The 25,238-nt window shown below is 37.5% G+C and overlaps 1 long non-coding RNA gene across 1 annotated transcript; it reads right to left on the reverse strand.

The window, feature by feature from the left end:
* Positions 1 to 8,945: 8,945 nt before the first annotated feature.
* On the reverse strand, positions 8,946 to 11,009 carry LOC124146503. The gene is made up of 5 exons (XR_007222741.1): positions 10,965 to 11,009; positions 10,307 to 10,458; positions 9,458 to 9,577; positions 9,208 to 9,273; positions 8,946 to 9,056 (listed from the first exon to the last, which is right to left on the reverse strand). It is a non-coding gene; the product is annotated as an uncharacterized LOC124146503 (long non-coding RNA).
* Between the last annotated feature and the right edge of the window lie 14,229 nt (positions 11,010 to 25,238).

The following is a 25,238-nucleotide window of genomic DNA, read 5'->3' on the forward strand; positions in this document are numbered from 1 at the left end:
GTTATGAATGTCGTGTCCCTGGTATTTATACATTCTTTCCGTTCATCAACCCGTGAAGTGAATCTGTTGCCAAAATATGTTAAGTGCCTGTTTGACAGAAACGTGTAAATGTAAATATGAAAAGAGATAAGTATCTACTTAGTCCACACCTCCTAATTGTCCTCTTTACGAGGGCTGTGTGTGAAGTGTATTTGTGTGTAATATTTATTTTAAAACATTTTGTTTGAGAATATTTAAAAGAAACTTATCACACCTCCATGTCAGAATATTCAGATCTAATTGGTTCATGTGATACTGATAAAATTCTACGTATCTCAAGTGGGAGGGAAATACATTTCTGAGCGGGACAATATATCCCGTATACCCCGCCATGAAGAAAACAGGCTGCACGTGTATTTATGAGCGAGGCCATATATCTTGCACCCTGCTACGAAACACAAAGCTGCACATTGTTTACGAGTCAAAGAATGACACGAGAGACATCACAAGTTACCCTTAGCTCATTCGAGCAACGGTTTTCTATCTGTTTTCAATTTGTTTTAATTTTTAATCGTTGTGGCAGTATCACACGGGGTATATGTGAATTTGTGCGTCCCACGTTAGGTTTAAAACCACGAGCTGGATACTGCTACAACTTCTAATATTTGTGTACCAGAGGTGTATATGTCCATCTCTGAGAAAAATATATTTTCCATTCAGCAAACACTGGAAGCCTTCAAAACAACTGACGCATGAAAATACCACTGGGTCACAGGTCAATTGAATTTGTTGTATAAGCGCACTTTACAGATATTGTCTCGGTGGGGCGTCCTCTGGACACTTTGGTTCAGCTGCTGTCACATCACGACTTTAACATATATCACAGGGGAAAGGTCAACAGGAAAGGTGACATCGATTTCGAGTAGTTCACATAAGTTTGATAAATACATGATCAATATGTTTGAAGTAATTTGTTACTTATTGAATATTGAGTCACGGTCAAAACATTGTTTTCTATTCCTCCTTGTAATGACAAACATGTATATACCATATCGCAATAGCTTGAAACTTAAAAAAACATTGGGGACAGAGAATCCGAAATTCGTCGTAGTTCTTAAGTTCTTAAATGTGTACCCGAGTCTGTAAATGTGTACGTGGGGCTATTGTTGTGCATATAATACAGCACTTACATAACTGTAATGTCTTCAAATCTGCACATACCCCATTTCGCAAACTACAATGTATATTTATCTATGCTGTAAAACAATATACACTAAAACCTCGCTGAATCCTCCAGAGCGCTAAGAGAAATTCTATCTCTGTTGTGGAAAATTATTTTTTTCCGGGTTTTTTTCCACGATCTACCCCAAACATCCCAAGAATATCAAATGGCCGGTCAACAACATAATACATAAACACACTTCATACACACCCCTCCCGAAGAGGACAATTAGGAAGTGTGAACTAAAGTAGATACTTATCTTAGCTAAGCTGTATGACGTGCGGCTTGTTATTCGTACAGTCAAGCTACAGAGTGACACCCGATTGCTTACAACTGATATGTAAATTTGTAGATCCAAAATAAAAGAAACCAAATAACAGGTCCCATTTTAATTCTGGAAACCCAAAAGTCCAGAAACTCTACGGTCTTTGCCCAGTCTCGGTCAAAGGTATTTACAAAATTAAACATGCTGTTTTTGTGGGGACATACCAAGGAAGAAAAAATGAAAAAAAATTGTTCAAAAACTCAATATTTACATTATGTCGCCCATGGGCAGGCCCGGGCGAAATATTTCAATATTGCTATAAAATCGTTAAATTAAGTTAAAATGAGTTAAATTTTGTGTCATGATACTTAAAAGATATACATATATGTATTTGCGAAACAAAAACATGAGTTTTGAGTAAAGGAAAATATTCTCGTCCATGAGCCTGCCCATAGGCCAAACCTTTCTCTCGCCCATGGGCGAAATATTTCAATATCGCTATAAAATCGTTGAATTAAGTTAAAATGAGTTAAGTTTTGTGTCATGATACCTGAAAGATATACATATATGTATTTGCGAAACAAAAACATGAGTTTTGAGTAAAGGAACATATTCTCACCCATGCATGGGCGAAATATTTCAATATCGCTATAAAATCGTTGAATTGACTTAAGATGAGTTAAATTTTGTGTCATGATACTTGAATAAATACATTTAATGTATTTGCGAAAAAAAAACATGAGTTTTAAGTAAAGGAACATATTCTCGCCCATGCATGGGCGAGAAAAAGGTTTGGCCCATGGGCGAGAATATTTTCCTTTGCTCAACAGCTTTAGTTTCGCAAATACATAAAGGTGTTATAAGCATGACACATGATTCAACTCATTTTACCTTAATTCAACTATTTAAATATTTCGCCCATGTTTTCGACACTCCCTTTAAATAATTAACTAATAGTGTACAAAGTATATTGTATCATGTGAAATATACTTTATATTATATCATTACATTGCTATTTAAAAAGGGCCTTTGGTTGGATGTTTCCTTTACAGAAGTTTTACAAATTTCACCTTTTTTACATATTGCAACAATCTTTAATGAACCCGGCCTTACCTCTCAAAACGTTCTGACAGTTTATCATACGAATTAATGCGCGTGTACACCAATTCATTGGCCATATTTTCCAACACATTAAAGTTTAGTTAGTTTCTTTTTCATTTCCCATTTTTATGTCTCGTTGATACATCACACTGGGAAAGTAAGTGACACTAGGTATGCAATATACAGGTACACGTGCAGTCTCGAACTGACCAATGGGAATTATGTTTACAGGCGATTGAGGAAAACTTGAGTGAATATTGTGACACTAAAGCAACTTTTAAATGCATTGTTACTTTTGGTATGAAAATGGTAACAGTTCAGAAAAAAAACAAAAGCCTTCTTATGATAATTCTCATATTCTCATCAGGATGTTGTATCTAATTACAGTGTCGGCCTTATTTACAGGTGATTCTACAATACCTGCTCTCGGTCAATTACGATCTACCACACCACGCGTGAATAAACAGTTATGCAGGTGTTGCTGTGGGCAAATACCTAGCCTGAAAATGTATATTTTTTTGGTGGATACATGTATTACAAATTTTCGTTGATATGTGGATATATTAAGCACAAAGACCAAAAAAGGTTTATGAAAGATGAATCAGTGCCTTGATATATTCAACGAGATGTGTATCATCGTTTAATGGCGTCATTCAATAAAAGTATGTTTTGAGGAGATATCAAAGGAACCGCCCAATATACACAGTGTCGTCCGGTGAACTACCACCCCACCCTGTCCATAAAAGTTATGTAATCGGTACACAAATCTATTTGATGCGAGTCAGTGTAGAAGGAGTTTGAATTACGTCCGCCACTGGCCACAGAAATCCTCAAAGTATAGTAACAATCAATAAGGCCAATGCCGTACTAATTACCTAGCAACGCACGTAACAACGGCTGTCAATCTGTCTGCTACAGCTACCATACCATCATCCCTGTCACAACTTGCATATTAACGGATTATTCAAAATATTAATTGTAGAAACGTCGTTAAGAGACTAACGTACGTCGTATTCAGTCCTCAACTGGATGTTACATTCCTTATATCAGCTAACAGCCCTGTTTATGAAAATATTTACTAGACATAAGATTTAAAGACTAATAAAATCAATTGTAAGACCGCATAGACCATAAAACCGAATAAAATATGTCTTGGTATCATCTCTTGTGTATTAGATGATGATAATAACCTGAAATGTTATAACGTTAGATTAAGAAGGAGAAACACCAAAGTGTTTTACAATACTTGGAAACATGAGCAATAAGTTGTAGCAACATAAACATGCATGGAATAGGGAAAATAGTGAAAACAAATTGCAAAGGATTTTTTAAAACATGCAGACAAGTGCAGTTTTAGACAGTTGTGTCTACAGGTTCTACTACACCAAATCAGAACTGGTTGTGACAGTGCGGTTTTCGTAGGGCTGTGATTGGATGATATTGTGAAAGATTTTTATGTCTTTTAAATGTACATCCATCCAGCAATTAAAACTGCCCATATTTGTCAATATTTGGTGCTGACTTTTTTAACAAGATGACTTATGCTTTATGTGAGCACAGATATTTTCAAATAGGCGACATTTGGTGCGGAACTGGGGTTGGTGTGTTCACCTTCCTGTACTCGGAAAAGGAGCTGACTAACCTAGCCAAAATTTGTGTTTTTACTGCAGCTTTATATATATGTAAATGTAATGGCGCTTGAATGCCTAGTTATTTTTTAAAAAGATATAACGTTACTATAGAAGTCTATAGGAAAACATTTGGTTGTGTGTAACCAGTAAGGTTAAACAGTGTCCACCAGACAATCTCAGGTGGCTAACGCCATATCTCCCATCAAGTCAGCTCTATTTTTAAGCGCATAATTATTTTTTTTCATTTTGAATCAAAGGAATTACAAAAAATCATATTTAACAAACCTACACATTACCAAATACAAAACTTTATAACCCTTTCTAGACTTCGTTCCAATTAACCTGGATCATTCAACTCGCTCGCGAAGGTCGTATACGACTTTAAAGTGAATACATCTACAGTGTACAAGTAACTTTTAACTGTATCATATATACTCATGATAAGCAATTATTTTCGTTCCTAATTCGAATGAGCACATTCTGAGGCTAAATCTGCAAAAGGACAGACAAAATATTTCTTTGTACAATACAAACGATACAAACGTAGCGGTTGATAATAGAGACAATGATTGAATAATCTGCAATATATCATTTGTTCTCGTTCAATCTAATGTACATATTGAAGTGATTGTAAAGTTTCAAGGAGTACTAAAATGTTGTGGTATTATGAATGTATTTAGAATATGAATAGCGAAAAACAGTCACCATATGGGATGTACATGTATAACTTGTCTTCCAACACCACGCTTGTGCCGAGGCCCGTTGTCATAAAACTAATCGGTCCCATAAAAGGAGCAAATAGTTTCGCCAAGTACATGCTATGGTTCACTCACAATTGTCAGACGACCTAATCGTCAGACACACCAGTCAAGTGTGACCAGTGTACCTGCCTGGTTTTACCTCCTAATTACCGAGCTGCCCAATACTGCCATACTGTGGGCAGAGTAAGCTCCCTAACTCGTTGAGTGATACAGATTAACCAGATTATGATTGTGTTTGTAAGTTGCGTTTAATCTGTGTCGGGTTGCAGTTGTTTTATTAGGCAGGACCAGGGGTAGTTTTTTCAATGAAATCTTTTAGCCGTTGAGTTTGTTTTGCATTCATTCCATTAAATACATTGTTAGGTAGAATAATAACACGTTATATAGATTAAACATCTCCCTAACCTGAGTATTATCTCACAGGTACTCTAAGTACCGTACTATATTACTTTGAGGAGATATTGAGTATAATTTTTGAGTTGGCATTATATGCTGTCTGAATGACATTACACAAATCCCTGCGTCAATGGACCCGTGAAGATCCGGGGTAGAACAGATCTTCAACAACCCATTCTTGGCGTAAAAGGGCGACAGCGCTTGTCGTAAGAGGCGACTGCCGGGATCGGGTGGTCAGGTTCGCTGACTTGGTTGATGCATGTCATCGTATACCAATTGCGTGGATCGATGCACATGACGTTAATCACTGGATTGTCTGGTCCAGACTCGATTATTTACAGACCGCCGTCATACAGCTGAAATATTGCTAAGTGCGGCGTTATACAACTAACAAACAAACAAAACTTTGAGGAATTCACAACAATCACTTTGACGAGGTATGCATATCTTGCAATCACCCTGAATCAAGTTACTGGAATGTCAAACCCGGGCTTGGTTAAAACAAGAATTGCAGTTAGATCCGCTATATGCTGTAGATCTCCTGTAGTCAAGAGATGCAATAGCGAGGCAGAACTATGTCAATTTATGAGGGATAGACACCTACTCGAACATATATAAACAGAGCAGCCAAAGATAAAAATGAAATCATATCATGTACGAAAATCATATCAACACAAAAAGAGAAAGTGTATGAGTACTAATACTTGCAATAGATATGTGTACTCTATGTACACACATGAGTCCCATTCGACAGTCTACAACACACGAACAACTGTCAAACAAGTTTGGTTACCCCTTCTGTTCAGGCGACTTATTTAGTTCAATAATTTTGTTTTAAAATCCTTTGCAATTTGTTTTCACTATTTTCCCTATTCCATGCATGTTTATGTTGCTACAACTTATTGCTCATGTTTCCAAGTATTGTAAAACACTTTGGTGTTTCTCCTTCTTAATCTAACGTTATAACATTTCAGCTCATTATCATCATCTAATACACAAGAGATGATACCAAGACATATTTTATTCGGTTTTATGGTCTATGCGGTCTTACAATTGATTTTATTAGTCTTTAAATCTTATGTCTAGTAAATATTTCACAAACAGGGCTGTTAGCTGATATAAGGAATGTAACATCCAGTTGAGGACTGAATACGACGTACGTTAGTCTCTTAACGACGTTTCTACAATTAATATTTTGAATAATCCGTTAATATGCCAGTTGTTACAGGGATGATGGTATGGTAGCTGTAGCAGGCAGATTGACAGCCGTTCTTACGTGCGTTACTAGGTAATTAGTACGGCATTGGCCTTGTTGATTGTTACTATACTTTGAGGATTTCTGTGGCCAGTGGCGGACGTAATTCAAACTCCTTCCTACAGGCGTTTCCAACACCATTACGATACGGAAGATTAGGTTAAGAAACCACTGAGTCGTTGTCACAGATCCAAGGATGGTGGCACAGTGGCTAATGTCACTATCATTGGATCCAGAACACTATCTTCAAGATTACCATATAACAGTTCCTTATTCACAGTAGAAGCAAATGTCATTTTAACAGCACTAAAATATATCAAGAACCAATCTGAACATAAACAGCTTATCCTTTTTCCCATTCTCCTTCGTGCGTTCGGGCTATGACAAAATATGTCATGTAAACATCCACTCTTGGTCGACATATTTGCGTGTTTTTATGATCTGGCGTGTTTTAGTAGCTACTGGCCAATATGACATCGTCTTTTGGTGGTTACCCAGCCATGTTTCAATGGCCGATACGGCTGCAAAAACACTCAACAAATCTGTGACACCACTTCTTAGTCCATACAGTGATTATAAACATATGTTACATCAAAGATCTCATGCAAAGGAGTGAGTGAGTGAGTTGGGTTAAAAGCCGCTTTTAACAATATTCCAGTTATATCACGGCCTGTCACCTTAATGTGGGAGGAAAGCCCAACGTGTGATGCAGGTCTCAAACGTGTACCACTTCGGTGAAACCAACGAGCACGTGTATGGTGCTGACAAACCTAGAAACATAATCGGGGCGAACTGGGATTCGAACCCACAATCATAGGTTTCTGGCGTGTTCAAGGGACACGACTCTGCACAGCGAATCGCGGCGCCTTAGACGACTGGGCCACCCGTGCCCCCTCATGCAAAAGAGGGACACCCGAGTAGGTGTAAATACGCTACATGAAATTACACCAACCATCGGTTACACCGATTTTGGTTAGTCAGTCCAGATTTGGAAAGATCAAAAGCCGATGACGTCGTATTGGCCATTGACGCTAAAGTCATGAACATTTATTGAAAGGTGAGGACCCTCCATTCTGCATCCCTTGTGATGAAAGATCAATGTTTCAAATCATCATCTATTAAATATCTTTTTCGTAGAATTAATTCTCGTTTAATTATTGGCCTTTTAAAGGATATAGAATTATTTGAAATATTTTTGTTAATATTTTTTTTAAAACATGTTTTCAAATTCGCAACTGAGATTGTTTGTGGTTGAATCCTCGAAGGCGGTTCAAGTACAGTGATATCAGTGTCCCCCCTGTGAGGGTACATACGTTCCACATGTATAATGTATATGTATTATTTGTATTTAACACTTTGAATGCTAACTCTAAATGCACACAGCCGTCTTGATGTACATATTATATTTATCTCTGTACTTTATGTATGCTCTTGTACAACCGTCGGTGGTCTATGGAGAATAGAGAATCTGATATCAGTGTCCCCCTGAGAGGGTGCATATGTTCCAGATCTTTCAAAGTAAATCTAAACTATCACATTTATGTGTGTGTGTGTGTGTGTGTGTGTGTGTGTGTGTGTGTGTGTGTGTGTGTGTGTGTGTGTATGTAAGGAATGTATAACTATATGTCGTCATGATATGGTTGAAATAGTGTATTGTCGATGTGACGTTAACATTGAACTATCTCACTCACTCGCTTAACATAACGACCCGTGAAGATCCGGGATAGAATAGGTCTTCAGCAAACCATAAGGCGACCATGCGTGTCGTAAGAAGCGACTAACGGGATCGGGTGGTTAGGCTCGCTGACTTGGTTGATACATGTCATCGAATACCAATTGCGTGGAATTATTTTCATGATATTAATCACTGGATTGTCTGGTCCATACTCGATTATTTACAGACCGCCGTCATATAGCTGGAATATTTCTGAGTGCGGCGTTCAACAACAAACAAACACTTAAACATCATATACCTTTCTCATCTAATGATGATATTATTTGAAAAAAGAAATTTTTAAACTGCAAAAGATGTCAGTGTAGAACAATGTGAACATACATATGCTCATGTCATATCTCCTTTTGAGGAACTACCTTTGCTGGTAATGTTGTACAATTAAACAAACGACAAACAAAACAAATATTGTATATCAGATATACTTGATATCATATACATTTTGCTGATTATGTTGTTGTACGATTGCAGATCAATATTATGTTGAACGAGATGGTGGCAGTGAACACATTAAAAATCAGATACAAGCATTACATATTGGATCACCTGCTGTCTGAAATGACACCTGTAAAGACGTCTTTAATGAGCAAGACACAACAAAGGTGATTGTTATAATTATTTATTGAAACTATTGACTTGTGGGAACACTATTCAGGAATACATCCTCGAAATCGCCTTCAAAGTGCGATGCCAGTGTCTCTTCAATAGAGTGATCTACAAAAGAAATACATCAAATCATATGATCTTGGCATATTTGACATGAAATTATTGCTGAAGCATACATTTTCAGATACAGTTATGTTGAACGGATGACGGTTTCTACTGTATAAAACGGATCATTGCAGTAAGATTTGCTCCACCTTACATTTGACTCACTGCTCCAAGTTGTTGATGCTCCTTGCGAACTCTTCCAAACTCACGCTTGAGTCTCCTAAATGGAGAAAGGATGTTGCAGTCAGTCAGAATAAATGTTCAGGAGTCAGATTTATTCGGGAAAAGGGTCCACATTACCCATGAGAGTAAAAAAAATACAAACATTTGACAAATAATTACATTATTTTAAAAGTAATAAACATTTCATTTGTATTAATGAAGTTGAAGGCAAAAGCTCTTACCATTTTCATCTGAGAACGAAAGGAGCTCCATGGCCGATCGTCTGTCCATTAGCGTCTCAGCTTCGGATAGGTCAATTGTGCCGTCCATGTTTGTATCAAGGTTATCCACATTACGTTTGCCTTGAAAGAAAATAGTCAATTTTTGAAAGATACAAAATGAAAGAACACGAATGCATTTTCGGTTAAGGAATATGAGATAGTGGTCACTTTTAATCAGGCTATGAGTATTGATATCAAATGAACATATTTATATACATCTACAGTAACATTCCAAAACATATACTCTTTTCCATTTCAAATCGTCATCGTATGTAGCTCTTCGGCTGGCTGACTAAGATTTACATCAAAACAAATAGCGAACAACATTCTGTCTCATTCTGTAGTGCTTAATGAAATGGTCACATTTTCATTATGTCCGTTTTCTAGAATAGACTATTCCATGTAATATTTTCATACATTCAAAAACAATGTTTGGTTATTTCTGTGTCCGTTTTTTCAGCAATATTCCAGGTAAAATAACAGTGGTCCTTAAATAATTGGGTGTGGCACAGACAATCCAGTGACTTATATCATGAGCATCAGCCTACGCAACTGCATGATTATAGAAAGCATCTTGTCGATTACAATTTTTAAACTGAAAGCAGAGTTGGCTTTCGAAGCATTTCATTTATTACTTCCATTTGAACCTGATGTAAAAGAGGAAGGTTAATGTACTTGATACATCACCGATTATGTACTACTACAGCCGCTCATTGTTCTATAACTTAAACCGTAACTCCATTACAGTTTGGGAAAATAGAAGATACTGTATGTCAGGCACTTAATGAAGTACTCTTTGGCTTCGCTCACCCAACAATAGCTTGGCTCCAGTCAATGCTAGTCTGCCAACTGTGCGCCATCTAACGAACCGTCGTCTCCGTCGTCCCCAGGCATCAGACTGAGGGATTGAGACTATGGCCACAAGCAGGAGGACAAGGAACAAACGCATCTTGGGATGTATTCTGTAGTGAAAATAAATTGTTTTAGCGTGTGAGCGAGTTGGGTTTAACGCAGCCATTAACAGTTATATCACGGCGTGTCAGCTTAATATGGGAGGGAAGGCCGAAGTGATGCAGGTTTTAGACGTTTACCACTTCGGCGAAACCCACGAGCACGGGTATGGTGCTTACAAACTTAGAAACATAATCGGGGTGAACCGGGATTCGAACCCACAATCTGGCGTGCCCAAGGAACGCAACTCAGCACAGCGAATTGCGGCGCCTTAAGCGACTGGGCCCCCCGTGCCCCACGGAATTGTTTTAAGAAGCCGCATTCTCAAGTGGGTGTGATTATTGTTGCTGATTGCCTTATGAAGCGCTGATTACTTAAGATGTAATGGATTTGACGACTTACTATCATTACAAACAATTAAATCCTCAGTTAAATCCACATTTTGTAACCAATGCCAACTGAAATGATAAGTTACATGTAAACTAATCAGACAGATAGTGCATAAAGTATTACTCACCAGAAGGACACGAGACAGGTCACAGTTGTTATGAATGTCGTGTCCCTGGTATTTATACATTCTTTCCGTTCATCAACCCATGAAGTGAATCTGTTGCCAAAATATGTTAAGTGCCTGTTTGACAGAAACGTGTAAATGTAAATATGAAAAGAGATAAGTATCTACTTAGTCCACACCTCCTAATTGTCCTCTTTACGAGGGCTGTGTGTGAAGTGTATTTGTGTGTAATATTTATTTAAAAACATTTTGTTTGAGAATATTTAAAAGAAACTTATCACACCTCCATGTCAGAATATTCAGATCTAATTGGTTCATGTGATACTGATAAAATTCTACGTATCTCAAGTGGGAGGGAAATACATTTCTGAGCGGGACAATATATCCCGTATACCCCGCCATGAAGAAAACAGGCTGCACGTGTATTTATGAGCGAGGCCATATATCTTGCACCCTGCTACGAAACACAAAGCTGCACATTGTTTACGAGTCAAAGAATGACACGAGAGACATCACAAGTTACCCTTAGCTCATTCGAGCAACGGTTTTCTATCTGTTTTCAATTTGTTTTAATTTTTAATCGTTGTGGCAGTATCACACGGGGTATATGTGAATTTGTGCGTCCCACGTTAGGTTTAAAACCACGAGCTGGATACTGCTACAACTTCTAATATTTGTGTACCAGAGGTGTATGTGTCCATCTCTGAGAAAAATATATTTTCCATTCAGCAAACACTGGAAGCCTTCAAAACAACTGACGCATGAAAATACCACTGGGTCACAGGTCAATTGAATTTGTTGTATAAGCGCACTTTACAGATATTGTCTCGGTGGGGCGTCCTCTGGACACTTTGGTTCAGCTGCTGTCACATCACGACTTTAACATATATCACAGGGGAAAGGTCAACAGGAAAGGTGACATCGATTTCGAGTAGTTCACATAAGTTTGATAAATACATGATCAATATGTTTGAAGTAATTTGTTACTTATTGAATATTGAGTCACGGTCAAAACATTGTTTTCTATTCCTCCTTGTAATGACAAACATGTATATACCATATCGCAATAGCTTGAAACTTAAAAAAAACACTGGGGACAGAGAATCCGAAATTCGTCGTAGTTCTTAAGTTCTTAAATGTGTACCCGAGTCTGTAAATGTGTACGTGGGGCTATTGTTGTGCATATAATACAGCACTTACGTAACTGTAATGTCTTCAAATCTGCACATACCCCATTTCGCAAACTACATAGTATATTTATCTATGCTGTAAAACAATATACAATAAAACCTCGCTGAATCCTCCAGAGCGCTAAGAGAAATTCTATCTCTGTTGTGGAAATTCTTTTTTTTCCAGGTTTTTTTTCCACGATCTACCCCAAACATCCCAAGAATATCAAATGGCCGGTCAACAACATAATACATAAACACACTTCATACACACCCCTCCCGAAGAGGACAATTAGGAAGTGTGAACTAAAGTAGATACTTATCTTAGCTAAGCTGTATGACGTGCGGCTTGTTATTCGTACAGTCAAGCTACAGAGTGACACCCGATTGCTTACAACTGATATGTAAATTTGTAGATCCAAAATAAAAGAAACCAAATTACAGGTCCCATTTTAATTCTGGAAACCCAAAAGTCCAGAAACTCTACGGTCTTTGCCCAGTCTCGGTCAAAGGTATTTACAAAATTAAACATGCTGTTTTTGTGGGAACATACCAAGAGGAAAAAAGGGAAAAAAATTGTTCAAAAACTCAATATTTACATTATGTCGCCCATGGGCAGGCCCGGGCGAAATATTTCAATATTGCTATAAAATCGTTAAATTAAGTTAAAATGAGTTAAATTTTGTGTCATGATACTTAAAAGATATACATATATGTATTTGCGAAACAAAAACATGAGTTTTGAGTAAAGGAAAATATTCTCGTCCATGAGCCTGCCCATGGGCCAAACCTTTCTCTCGCCCATGGGCGAAATATTTCAATATCGCTATAAAATCGTTGAACTAAGTTAAAATGAGTTAAGTTTTGTGTCATGATACCTGAAAGATATACATATATGTATTTGCGAAACAAAAACATGAGTTTTGAGTAAAGGAACATATTCTCACCCATGCATGGGCGAAATATTTCAATATCGCTATAAAATCGTTGAATTGAGTTAAGATGAGTTAAATTTTGTGTCATGATACTTGAATAAATACATTTAATGTATTTGCGAAACAAAAACATGAGTTTTAAGTAAAGGAACATATTCTCGCCCATGCATGGGCGAGAAAAAGGTTTGGCCCATGGGCGAGAATATTTTCCTTTACTCAAAACTCATTTTCTTTTTTCGCAAATACATATATGTATATCTTTCAAGTATCATGACACAAAACTTAACTCATTTTAACTTAATTCAACGATTTTATAGCGATATTGAAATATTTCGCCCATGGGCGAGACAAAGGTTTGGCCCATGGGCGAGAATATTTTCCTTTGCTCAACAGCTTTAGTTTCGCAAATACATAAAGGTGTTATAAGCATGACACATGATTCAACTCATTTTACCTTAATTCAACTATTTAAATATTTCGCCCATGTTTTCGTCACTCCCTTTAAATAATTAACTAATTGTGTACAAAGTATATTGTATCATGTGAAATATACTTTATATTATATCATTACATTGCTATTTAAAAAGGGCCTTTGGTTGGATGTTTCCTTTACAGAAGTTTTACAAATTTCACCTTTTTTACATATTGCAACGAACTTTAATGAACCCGGCCTTACCTCTCAAAACGTTCTGACAGTTTATCATACGAATTAATGCGCGTGTACACCAATTCATTGGCCATATTTTCCAACACATTAAAGTTTAGTTAGTTTCTTTTTCATTTCCCATTTTATGTCTCGTTGATACATCACACTGGGAAAGTAAGTGACACTAGGTATGCAATATACAGGTACACGTGCAGTGTCGAACTGACCAATGGGAATTATGTTTACAGGCGATTGAGGAAAACTTGAGTGAATATTGTGACACTAAAGCAACTTTTAGGTGATTCTACAATACCTGCTCTCGGTCAATTACGATCTACCACACCACGCGTGAATAAACAGTTATGCAGGTGTTGCTGTGGGCAAATATCTAGCCTGAAAATGTCTATTTTTTTGGTGGATACATGTATTACAAATTTTCGTTGATATGTGGATATATTAAGCACAAAGACCAAAAAAAGGTTAATGAAATATGAATCAGTGCCTTGATATATTCAACGAGATGTGTATCACCGTTTAATGGCGTCATTCAATAAAAGTATGTTTTGAGGAGATATCAAAGGAGCCGCCCAATATACACAGTGTCGTCCGGTGAACTACCACCCCACCCTGTCCATAAAAGTTATGTAATCGGTACACAAAGTATAGTAACAATCAACAAGGCCAATGCCGTACTAATTACCTAGCAACGCACGTAACAACGGCTGTCGATCTGCCTGCTACAGCTACCATACCATCATCCCTGTCACAACTGGCATATTAACGGATTATTCAAAATATTAATTGTAGAAACGTCGTTAAGTGACTAACGTACGTCGTATTCAGTCCTCAACTGGATGTTACATTCCTTATATCAGCTAACAGCCCTGTTTATGAAAATATTTACTAGACATAAGATTTAAAGACTAATAAAATCAATTGTAAGACCGCATAGACCATAAAACCGAATAAAATATGTCTTGGTATCATCTCTTGTGTATTAGATGATGATAATGAGCTGAAATGTTATAACGTTAGATTAAGAAGGAGAAACACCAAAGTGTTTTACAATACTTGGAAACATGAGCAATGAGTTGTAGCAACATAAACATGCATGGAATAGGGAAAATAGTGAAAACAAATTGCAAAGGATTTTAAAACATGCAGACAAGTGCAGTTTTAGACAGTTGTGTCTACAGGTTCTACTACACCAAATCAGAACTGGTTGTGACAGTGCGGTTTTCGTAGGGAGCCTTCAGTGCAGATCAAGAGACATCTGCAGGCTGTGATTGGATGATATTGTGTAAGATTTATATGTCTTTTAAATGTACATCCATCCAGCAATTAAAACTGCCCATATTTGTCAATATTTGGTGCTGACTTTTTTAACAAGATGACTTGTGCTTTATGTGAGCACAGATATTTTCAAGTAGGCGACATTTGGTGCGGAACTGGGGTTGGTGTGTTCACCTTCCTGTACTCGGAAAAGGAGCTGACTAACCTAGCCAAAATTTGTGTTTTTATTGCAGCTTTAGGCTACAATTTTTTTATTTCTTGGTTTACGGATGCGCCGCTCTTTCAAAGTCCAAATGTTAAAAAAAAATAAAAATGAAAATTACCCTTTTTTTATTACCGCCGATCTTTTCGACAAAAAGTTCAAACAAAAAAAAGATTTCATTTCCTCGTCGAGAGTAAAGCAAAAGGAAGTCACTCTGATATTTCTTGCTGGGATCCTTCTCTAATACCATCAAAGCTTTATAACGCAAAGCGCAGTGGTGACCAGTTTAACTATTTCAACACTGTTGGCCGTTCAAAGCCACAAGTCACACCGCACGGTAGACCGTCCAAGTCACGTCAAAATAGTTTATAATTATATTAACCTACTTGTCATATCATTCATTTATTAAATCTATCACATTTCACAATGACTGAAATACGTATTCCATTTGATTTTATCATTTCTTTATCTATAGATCAAAAATGTATTCACTAGACACTATTTCCCCGCAATGTTATTGAAAATAAAATTCTCGGACACACTTCGACAACGGGTCCTCATCGAACATGTCAAACAGCAAAATAAAGACGTTCCACGTGCTGAAACGTCTTTATTTACAAAGTAATAAAATCATCAAAAATATATCTATAAAAGTTATTATTTCCAACTTTTCGTGCGATCGCATGTAATCGTCAGTCAAATGACATCTCGCCTTTCGTCGCCTCGATTTCTCGGCTCGGACAAGATGTCTTAATGCCAAAATATATGCATAAGAAATCTTTGTCACAGCTCGTAACCTAGCTCTATGCATCCATAAAGTTCCATTTTTTTAATATAGATCGCGATTTCATGCTTAAACGTTCAGAATAACATGATTTAACCCAAACCTTTCGCCAAAGTCTGAAAATTACCGTTGCTGTAATTTGATTGGCTGCCTTAGGTCACGTGCTTAAATTTGACCAATCTCGAACCTTGTAGCAGATTTTGTCGGTGAAACAATATAGAATCTAAGTTTTTTTAATGTATACTGACATGGCAGCCTTCGACGTATGTGTTATTCACACGAAGCTTTGAAAACGGAGGTATTTCCTCATGTTAGTGAGCGGACAGCCACTATCATCGGGAAATGGGTGATGACAGATATTATTTGTAATTCTTTTTAAAATAACGTTCCAACAACGTAAACAAATGAAAATAAAAAAGAAATGGGTAAGTGGATTTTATGAATTCTTATATTTGCCGAAAAAATCGTTAAATTTGCGCTTCATTGGTCCTTAATCTGGACGTTATGAATGTTTTAGCTTACATTATTTTTTATTTAAAACGAACTTTATTTAGTTGTTAATGAATTATTTAAATAATGTAATACACATAACTCATCTATCACACAAGAGTCTCTGGGAACTTGGTGTCACAGGAGTAATCTTTTGGTTGGCTGGTGCCAAAATAGCAGCGTCTTTCATGCATTTCCATCCATGACATGAATATTGTTATGTTGCCATTTGTGCACAAGCTGAGTGCCAGGGATTTAATACCATGTTCTTGAAAAATTGAGTTATTATACTGTTGTTTCGCCAGGATATTTTTTTTCATACCTACCTAACCTTTTAGGACAAAATTCAAGTTAAAAAAATGTGAGAGGCTTTTTTTCTTTTTTTTAAATTGGCCTGCCTCACTTTTTAAATGAGTTTGAAATCCGTAAACCAAGAAATAAAAAAAGTGTCGCCTTAAGGCCAGACTGTGCATATATGTAAATGTAATGGCTGTTGAATGCCTAGTTATTTTTTAAAAAGATATAACGTTACTATAGAAGTCTATGGGAAAACATTTGGTTGTGTGTAACCTGTAGGGTAAGTGCATATTTCAGCATTTCCTAATTTATATGTTTTTCTGTATATCTATTGCCATGGAGACCTTTTAGGATAATTGTAGAGGCAAATTTGAACGCAAAATGGGTGAAGCGAGTGGGGAATTGGGTTGTAAGGAATGGTTGGGCTGCCGTGATAAGCAGGGCTATGGTCGTTGCTTCTTTTTGTGGCCGTCGAAGGCGCGGACAGAGGAGAGAGCTCACAGAATAGCACTCTGCATTGTGCATAAATGCCTTCCAGATGGTTTTGGCAAAACTGACAACTTTGGCAACAAAGTTGAAGTGAGCCATCTCTGTCATAACACCTCTTGTGTGAATGTTGAGCATTTGATACTAGAGTCCCATGAAATTAACATGGAGAGACTTCACTGTCGACAACAGGGCTTGTGCACCAAAAGTCATAAACCCTACTGTTTGGTGTAAGTTATGTATCTGATCATTAGATCTTTCTGTTTGGGGCCATTTTTGAATATGGATTATCCTATTTTGGGTGTAAATTTCTCAAATATGCATTTCTTTTCAATAACATGTCTTTCGAATAATGAATTTTTTTACAATGATGGAGTTTGAATAGTTCTAACTTTTTCTTGCACGGCGGTCCTTACTTTTCTGTGATTTCTTGTATGTTTTAGCTTTAAGTACTTTATTATGGCTTTTGTTTCCTTTTGCAGTGACAGCACAGCCAAGCCCTGATCGAAGTTGACGAATTGACTTTACCGGACTCTGGCAGTTGACGCTATGAACAGCACTGTGGGCTCTACCATGGAAGTTACGAGCAAAGGTGGTATCGCGAGGTAATGACCGGCGCAATGCCTTGTTTGTTGCCTCACACTTTTGACTATTGAGGTTGAATTGGGTCTTTTCGATCATTTTAGGGGCGAGACGAAAGTCAGTGCATTTTCTCAAATTTTGAAAGTTAGTTTCATTGTGACTAATTTTGAAGTTTTTATCTAAATATTTACTTTGCAATAGCCAATTTTGCTTCTCCCCCTTGCAAACAAATGACTGCCTACTACATTTTCTGTTATCACCCATGTAACAGTTTGCAATAGCATCAGAAAGATATGAAAGAGATTTCTTCAACTTTGGCAGGTCACCTGCATGACTTGAGTTAGCAGCTGAAAACTCAGCTGCACATCTGGATGCACAGTCTAAAGAAAATGTATTTGCCAAATTTTGTTTGTCTTTTTTGGTTCTAGCAGGTATCATATCTACAACAAATTTAGAATTTTTAATAAACTTTCTATGGCTGGCCGAGAGATGCCGTGTATCGAGAAAAGTTTGTGGGGAAACATCCATTTCACCTGCTTCATACATTTCAGTGAGAGCTGTGTGAGCTGCACTGTCAGCATCTGTTGTCAAAAATTCTACCTCAATTTGGTCTTTCTTTAAGTCCCTGAAACACTCTGCAGCTAACTGTTTTTCATTACCAATTGATTCTGACATGTGCAAATCAGATGTGCAGTCTGGGTTGTTTACACAAGAAATGTTGTCAACTAAACTGTGCTTTGAACAAAGCTTTGATTTTGTGTTTAAAGCCAAAATTTGATGGTCACTAGTTTGGTTCTCAGTGGTCACATAGGTTACTTGAGTGGCTGGCTGAAAAGGGGTTTTCCCAACACCTGAACAAAGTGGATTGTTATACATTGCATCAGTTGATAAACTTATGTTATTTAAATTTGTTCCCCTGTATTTATTTATTTCCCTTATTTCCGCCCTCCTGACTCTCATGTCCTTTGTATTCTGAGATTTTATGTTATCACAAACTCTGTTTGCAGCTTTCTGCATCCCTGAATGTGATGGTGGAGGTATATCGGCACTCATGCACAGGTCACGGAAACCCTCACTTCCAATGGGACATTTTGAGAGGCCTATCTGAAGTCCAGTATTGGCAGTGGAAGATCGACGTCCCCTTCTCATTCCATTGCCCTCTACCTCCTTGTACAGTTTTCGGTACTCAGACAGGTATGTACAGACAGTGCATTTAATTCTCTCTATCCAGTTAAGTCCCCACTGCTGTTCATTGTCTATGTCCATGACAATGTCCCCCTTACACATTGGCGAAGTCTTGGCGTGCTGGCGGAATGCCTCATTGTACAACGTGTCAGTCTCTCCAACATGCAACAAGTGGTAAACATCAGCAGCAGCCCTGCAGATTAAAAAAAACCCATTGACTACTTTGGAAACTTCTAAATAAGCCTTTGAAGTATGTAGTAGTGTTCGACATTTCTGAATTATCTCCCCTGGCAGATCAAATGCATGTTCTATTTCTATCCCCATCAAGCCCTTAATTAGGGTGTAACAACACTGTTTTTTACATGGTATTGAACAAACCACTCATATATGTATGAGAATTTGACCCCTTGCTGTACCTAATAACTGAAAACTGTCCATAATATTAATCGTTTATGAAGTGGTCTCATTAAAGGACAAATACTTAAACTTGGTAAGTTTATCCACCTATATCATTTAACAGTGAGCATTTTGTATTCCCTGCAAGTATTTCAAAGTCTGGACCAAAGGAATAAATAGATTAAAGTGTTGTTACCTTTCACTTTTTGTTTTCAGGGAACTCTTATCCTCCTCAGGGGTGTTTTCCTTTCTTGGCCTTAACAGACGGTACGGTTCACTTGTCAGTGTTTGAACTTGCTGGACACCAGCCACCCCTACACTGCACACTTTCTTATTGAGCTCAGTTGTCAACCGGACAGTTTTGGGCACTTTAAAGTTGCTTTGCTTTTCACTGGTGAATTTTTTGCCTGAATTCCAAGCTTTATGTCCCGCTTTAAAAGATGTTTTCACATTCTTTCGATGTCTCCCCATGTTTCAAAAGTTGGTCCAAGATGCTGACACTATGAATTTTTCTTTGGAATGAAAGCATCAACATTGGTTCTTGCCCTCCCATAGTTAAAATACCAAATATGGACCTGTCATTTATATATTGGCCTATGTAAACAATGCAGGGGTACCAGTTCCAGCAAGCTCACTGAGTCCAGCCTCTTTTATGACTTAAGCTGATTAGTGTCACAACCAAATTCCATGTTATGTATCAGACTTTGCTATCCTCAGTTGTCATCAGCACAGATCAGCAAACAACTCACCATTAATAAATTTAAAATATGAATGCCTAATTTGTTTTGAATTTCCCAGCATTGTCTATCATACGGGGTCGAAAAGATACTTTTTTGGGGTGATATGTTCGAAGCCACGTCTGGCAACCATGGAATTGACCTGTGAGCCCCTCCTTGTGTGAAACAAGAATAAACAATAAAGGCCTGTGTACTGTCATAGAAAATTCTTTATTAATACAGAAGTGCATTTTGTAATGAGTTGACAAAATCTAAATAATTTAACCCTCACAGCTCTTTTGGTGCATCAGATATGTGTATACTGGTGTCATATACACCTGTCAGATAGGAAAAAGTATTGAACTTGAGCCAATTTCCATTTGTTTCTAAGAAGCTACATATATTTACAATAAATACATCACAAATTTGACAAGTGCAGTTTTAGACAGTTGTGTCTACAGGTTCTACTACACCAAATCAGAACTGGTTGTGACAGTGCGGTTTTCGTAGGGAGCCTTCAGTGCAGATCAAGAGACATCTGCAGGCTGTGATTGGATGATATTGTGTAAGATTTTTATGTCTTTTAAATGTACATCCATCCAGCAATTAAAACTGCCCATATTTGTCAATATTTGGTGCTGACTTTTTTAACAAGATGACTTGTGCTTTATGTGAGCACAGATATTTTCAAGTAGGCGACATTTGGTGCGGAACTGGGGTTGGTGTGGTCAGCTTCCTGTACTCGGAAAAGGAGCTGACTAACCTAGCCAAAATTTGTGTTTTTACTGCAGCTTTATATATATGTAAATGTAATGGCTGTTGCATGCCTAGTTATTTTTTAAAAAGATATAACGTTACTATAGAAGTCTATGGGAAAACATTTGGTTGTGTGTAACCAGTAAGGTTAAACAGTGTCCACCAGACAATCTCAGGTGGCTAACGCCATATCTCCCATCAAGTCAGCTCTATTTTTAAGCGCATAATTATTTTTTTACATTTTGAATCAAAGGAATTACAAAAAATCATATTTAACAAACCTACACATTACCAAATACAAAACTTTATAACCCTTTCTAGACTTCGTTCCAATTAACCTGGATCATTCAACTCGCTCGCGAAGGTCGTATACGACTTTAAAGTGAATACATCTACAGTGTACAAGTAACTTTTAACTGTATCATATATACTCATGATAAGCAATTATTTTCGTTCCTAGTTCGAATGAGCACATTCTGAGGCTAAATCTGCAAAAGGACAGACAAAATATTTCTTGTACAATACAAACGATACAAACGTAGCGGTTGATAATAGAGACAATGATTGAATAATCTGCAATATATCATTTGCTCTCGTTCAATCTAATGTACATATTGAAGTGATTGTAAAGTTTCAAGGAGTACTAAAATGTTGTGGTATTATGAATGTATTTAGAATATGAATAGCGAAAAACAGTCACCATATGGGATGTACATGTATAACTTGTCTTCCAACACCACGCTTGTGCCGAGGCCCGTGGTCATAAAACTAATCGGTCCCATAAAAGGAGCAAATAGTTTCGCCAAGTACATGCTATGGTTCACTCACAATTGTCAGACGACCTAATCATCAGACACACCAGTCAAGTGTGACCAGTGTACCTGCCTAGTTTAACCTCCTAATTACCGAGCTGCCCAATACTGTCATACTGTGGGCAGAGTAAGCTCCCTAACTCGTTGAGTGATACAGATTAACCAGATTATGATTGTGTTTGTGAGTTGCGTTTAATCTGTGTCGGGTTGCAGTTGTTTTATTAGGCAGGACCAGGGGTAGTTTTTTCAATGAAACCTTTTAGCCGTTGAGTTTGTTTTGCATTCATTCCATTAAATACATTGTTAGGTAGAATAATAACACGTTATATAGATTAAACATCTCCCTAACCCGAGTATTATCTCACAGGTACTCTAAGTACCGTACTATATTACTTTGAGGAGACATTGAGTATAATTTTTGAGTTGGCATTATATGCTGTCTGAATGACTTTACACAAATCCCTGCGTCAATGGACCCGTGAAGATCCGGGGTAGAACAGATCTTCAACAAACCATTCTTGGCGTAAAAGGGCTACAGCGCTTGTCGTAAGAGGCGACTGCCGGGATCGGGTGGTCAGGTTCGCTGACTTGGTTGATGCATGTCATCGTATACCAATTGCGTGGATCGATGCACATGATGTCAATCACTGGATTGTCTGGTCCAGACTCGATTATTTACAGACCGCCGTTATACAGCTGAAATATTGCTAAGTGCGGCGTTATACAACTAACAAACAAACAAAACTTTGAGGAATTCACAACAATCACTATGACGAGGTATGCATACCTTGCAATCACCCTGAATCAAGTTACTGGAATGTCAAACCCGGGCTTGGTTAAAACAAGAATTGCAGTTAGATCCGCTATATGCTGTAGATCTCCTGTAGTCAAGAGATGCAATAGCGAGGCAGAACTATGTCAATTTATGAGGGATAGACACCTACTCGAACATATATAAACAGAGCAGCCAAAGATAAAAATGAAATCATATCATGTACGAAAATCATATCAACACAAAAAGAGAAAGTGTATGAGTACTAATACTTGCAATAGATATGTGTTCTCTACGTACACACATGAGTCCCATTCGACAGTGTACAACACACGAACAACTGTCAAACAAGTTTGGTTACCCCTTCTGTTCAGGCGAGTTATTTAGTTCAATAAATTTGTTTTAAAATCCTTTGCAATTTGTTTTCACTATTTTCCCTATTCCATGCATGTTTATGTTGCTACAACTTATTGCTCATGTTTCCAAGTATTGTAAAACACTTTGGTGTTTCTCCTTCTTAATCTAACGTTATAACATTTCAGCTCATTATCATCATCTAATACACAAGAGATGATACCAAGACATATTTTATTCGGTTTTATGGTCTATGCGGTCTTACAATTGATTTTATTAGTCTTTAAATCTTATGTCTAGTAAATATTTTCACAAACAGGGCTGTTAGCTGATATAAGGAATGTAACATCCAGTTGAGGACTGAATACGACGTACGTTAGTCTCTTAACGACGTTTCTACAATTAATATTTTGAATAATCCGTTAATATGCCAGTTGTGACAGGGATGATGGTATGGTAGCTGTAGCAGGCAGATTGACAGCCGTTGTTACGTGCGTTACTAGGTAATTAGTACGGCATTGGCCTTGTTGATTGTTACTATACTTTGAGGATTTCTGTGGCCTGTGGCGGACGTAATTCAAACTCCTTCCTACAGGCGTTTCAAACACCATTACGATACGGAAGATTAGGTTAAGAAACCACTGAGTCGTTGCCACATTTCCAAGGATGGTGGCACAGTTGCTAATGTCACTATCATTGGATCCAGAACACTATCTTCAAGATTACCATATAACAGTTCCATATTCACAGTAGAAGCAAATGTCATTTTAACAGCACTAAAATATATCAAGAACCAATCTGAACATAAACAGCTTATCCTTTTTCCCATTCTCCTTCGTGCGTTCGGGCTATGACAAAATATGTCATGTAAACATCCACTCTTGGTCGACAAATTTGCGTGTTTTAATGATCTGGCGTGTTTTAAAAGCTACTGGCCAATATGACATCGTCTTTTGGTGGTTACCCAGCCATGTTTCAATGGCCGATACGGCTGCAAAAACACTCAACAAATCTGTGACACCACTTCTTAGTCCATACAACTTAAATGTTACATCAAAGATCTCATGCAAAGGAGTGAGTGAGTGAGTTGGGTTTAAGGCCGCTTTTAACAATATTCCAGTTATATCACGGCCTGTCAGCTTAATGTGGGAGGAAAGCCCGAAGTGATGCAGGTCTCAAACGTGTACCACTTCGGTGAAACCCACGATCACGGGTATGGTGCTGACAAACCTAGAAACATAATCGGGGCGAACTGGGATTCGAACCCACAATCATAGGTTTCTGGCGTGTTCAAGGGACACGACTCTGCACAGCGAATCGCGGCGCCTTAGACGACTGGGCCACCCGTGCCCCCTCATGCAAAAGAGGGACACCCGAGTAGGTGTAAATACGCTACATGAAATTACACCAACCATCGGTTACACTGATTTTGGTTAGTCAGTCAAGATTTGGAAAGATCAAAAACCGATGATGTCGTATTGGCCATTGACGCTAAAGTCATGAACATTTATTGAAAGGTGAGGACCCTCCATTCTGCATCCCTTGTGATGAAAGATCAATGTTTCAAATCATCATCTATTAAATATCTTTTTCGTAGAATTAATTCTCGTTTAATTATTGGCTTTTAAAGGATTAGAATTATTTGAAATATTTTTATTAATATTTTTTTTAAAACATGTTTTCAAATTCGCAACTGAGATTGTTTGTGGTTGAACCCTCGAAGGCGGTTCAAGTACAGTGATATCAGTGTCCCCCTGTGAGGGTACATACGTTCCACATGATGTCTTGATGAACATATTATATTTATCTCTGTACTTTATGTATGCTCTTGTACCACCGTCGGTGGTCTATGGAGAATAGAGAATCTGATATCAGTGTCCCCCTGAGAGGGTACATACGTTCCTCATCTTTCAAAGTAAATCTAAACTATCACATTTATGTGTGTGTGTGTGTGTGTGTGTGTGTGTGTGTGTGTGTGTGTGTTTGTGTGTGTTTGTGTGTGTTTGTGTATGTATGTTAGGAATGTATAACTATATGTCGTCATGATATGGCTGAAATAGTGTATTGTGTAAAAAAATATAATTAAACTGCAAAAGATGTCAGTGTAGAACAATGTGAACATACATATGCTCATGTCATATCTCCTTTTGAGGAACTACCTTTGCTGGTAATGTTGTACGATTAAACAAACAACAAACAAAACAAATATTGTATATCAGATATACTTGATATAATATACATTTTGCTGATTATGTTGTTGTACGATTGCAGATCAATATTATGTTGAACGAGATGGTGGCAGTGAACACATTAGAAATCAGATACAAGCATTACATATTGGATCACCTGCTGTCTGAAATGACACCTGTAAAGACGTCTTTAATGAGCAAGACACAACAAAGG

The sequence above is a fragment of the Haliotis rufescens genome, unplaced genomic scaffold, assembly GCF_023055435.1.
Source record: "Haliotis rufescens isolate VD_foot unplaced genomic scaffold, xgHalRufe1.0.p SCAF_23, whole genome shotgun sequence".
Lineage (NCBI taxonomy): Eukaryota > Metazoa > Mollusca > Gastropoda > Lepetellida > Haliotidae > Haliotis > Haliotis rufescens.